Raw genomic sequence first — 2,562 nt, forward strand, 5'->3', positions numbered from 1 at the left:
ATTAAAAGAGACCACGATCACACAATGACCCAGACACATCATACGTGAAACAAATCCAGGGAGACTCATATGTGTGTAAGAAAGAGGTCTACTGGCGATATCTAAAACAGATGGAAATAGAGTTACCATATGACCCAGCAACCCCCCACCCCCCTTACTGGGCAAGAAACAAACCAAGGTCACAAATCTGTGCTCCAATGTTCATTGTGGCACAGTTCACAATTGCAAGGAATTGGAAACAACCCAAATTTCCATCACCTGACAATTGGATTAAAAAGCTGGGGTACCTCTACCATCAGGGATCAACGATGTAATGTCACACCGGAAGTTCTTGGCGCCCCAGCATGGGTCTCTGGGCTTCCTGCCTCGGAAGCGCAGCAGCTGGCACAGCGGGAAGGTGAAGAGCTTCCCCAAGGATGACGCCTCCAAGCTGGTCCACCTGACGGCCTTCCTGGGCTACAAGGCCGGCATGACCCACATTGTGCACGAGGTCGACAGACCAGGCTCCAAGGTGATCAAGAAGGAAGTGGTGGAGCCCGTGACCATCGTGGAGACCCCTCCCATGGTGGTGGTGGGCATCGTGGGCTATGTGGAGACACCTCGCGGCCTCCGGACCTTCAAGACGGTCTTTGCGGAACACATCAGTGACGACGAGTGCAAGCAGCGGTTCTACAAGAACTGGCACTAGTCGAAGAAGAAGGCTTTCACCAAGTACTGCAAGAAGTGGCAGGATGACAAGGGTAAGAAGCAGCTCGAGAAAGACGTTAGCAGCATGAAGAAGTCCTGCCCGGTCATGCGCGCCATCACCCACACTCAGACGCGCCTGCTCCCCCTGCGCCAGGAGAAGGCGCACCTGACGGAGATGCAGGTGAACGGGGGCTCCGTGGCTGAGAAGCTGGACTGGGCCCGAGAGAAGCTGGTGCCAGTGAACCAGGTGTTCGCGCAGGATGAAATGGTCGACATCACGGTGGTGACCAAGGGCAAAGGCTACAAAGGGGTCACCGATTGTTGGCACACCAAGAAGCTGCCCCGAAAGACCCACCGAGGGTTGTGCAAGGTGGCTTGTATCGGGGCCTGGCATCCCGCCCGTGTGGCCTTCTCGATGGCCCACGCTGGGCAGAAAGGCTACTACCACTGCACAGAGATCAACAAGAAGATCTATAAGATTGGCCAGGGCTACCTCGTCAAGGATGGCAAGCTTATCAAGAACAACGCCTCCACCGACTATGATATCTCTAACAAGAGCATCAACCCCCTGGGCGACTTTGTCCACTACGGGGAAGTGATCAATGAGTTTGTCATGCTCAAGGGCTGCATGGTGGGCACCAAGAAGCGAGTGCTGACTCTGCACAAGTCCCTGCTGGTGCAGACCAAGCGCCGTGCCCTGGAGAAGATCGACCTCAAGTTCATCGACACCACCTCCAAGTTGGGCCATGGCCGTTTCCAGAAAGTGGAAGAGAAAAAAGCTTTCATGGGACCACTCAAGAAAGACCGGATTGCCAAGGAGGAAGGCGCATAACAGATGGTACAGCTGGTGGGATCAGAATAAAGACTTCTTTTTCAGTGGGGGGAAAAAAACTGTGGTACATACATACAATGGAGTACTACGCATCGCTAAAAAGTAGTGATGAACGTATGAAGCACATCACTACATGGGAAGAACTGGAGGAAAGCATGCTAAGCGAAGTAAACTAAGCACAAAAGGACAAGTACACACTGTGTCCACGGAGGTAAGCTTTAAAAAAATGCAAAAGGGACATAGGGGAAAAGCTACTGTATGAACATTCCTGGGGTGAGGACCAGGTAATATGGCAGGGACCAGACCAAATTCAGGGATACACATGGTAGACAGATAAAAAGAGGCGGGGAAAGGAAAAGTAATAATAATAATAAATAAATGGGTCGCGGGGTCACAGGGCACTAACCCGCCCAAGAGTGCCACCGTGAACCCCCTATATCTCCGATCTGCCTGCCTCTGTGCCTTTGCCTGTGCTCACCCTTTCTCTACTTGGCTCGGTCCTACACCTGTTCTTTTGTGTCTGGCTTATGTCACTACCAGCAGCCCTGCTGGCGTAGTGGTTACAAATTGGACTGTGATCTGTAAGACTTGCAGTTCAAGTCCACCAGCTGCGCCTTGTGAGAAAGATGAAGCTTTCTATGTCTGTAAAAGAGTTACCATACCCGGAACCCGTGGGGGCAGTTCCACTCTGCCCTTTAGGGTTACCATGAGTCAGAGTTGACTGGATGGCAGTGAGTTGGGAATTTTATTTATTTCATTACCAGCATGTCTTTTCAAGGTTCATTTGTGACCTGACATTTATGCCCCTATTTTAATGAAAGGACACCACTCCGTTCTAGAACTCGAACTCACTGACTTGGTCCATCCATCTGTCCACGGACTCAAAGGCAGCTTCCACCTTTGGCTGTCGTAACTATAATGCAGTGATGTCCATAATTTAAAAGAAAACGTTTTGACATGATGTTTTTAGGGGACACAGTGAGACCAGAGCATTTGTCCCTGCCGGTGAAGGGACTGGAGGTCAATCCTTTTTTTTCCTTCTT

At 51.0% G+C, this 2,562-nt stretch overlaps 1 pseudogene; it reads left to right on the plus strand.

Moving 5' to 3' along the window:
* The first annotated feature begins 313 nt into the window (after positions 1 to 313).
* Positions 314 to 1,519, plus strand: LOC142435760 (large ribosomal subunit protein uL3-like; annotated as a pseudogene).
* The last annotated feature ends 1,043 nt before the right edge of the window (positions 1,520 to 2,562 follow it).

The sequence above is a fragment of the Tenrec ecaudatus genome, assembly GCF_050624435.1.
Source record: "Tenrec ecaudatus isolate mTenEca1 chromosome 1 unlocalized genomic scaffold, mTenEca1.hap1 SUPER_1_unloc_13, whole genome shotgun sequence".
In the NCBI taxonomy this organism is placed as follows: Eukaryota; Metazoa; Chordata; class Mammalia; order Afrosoricida; family Tenrecidae; genus Tenrec; species Tenrec ecaudatus.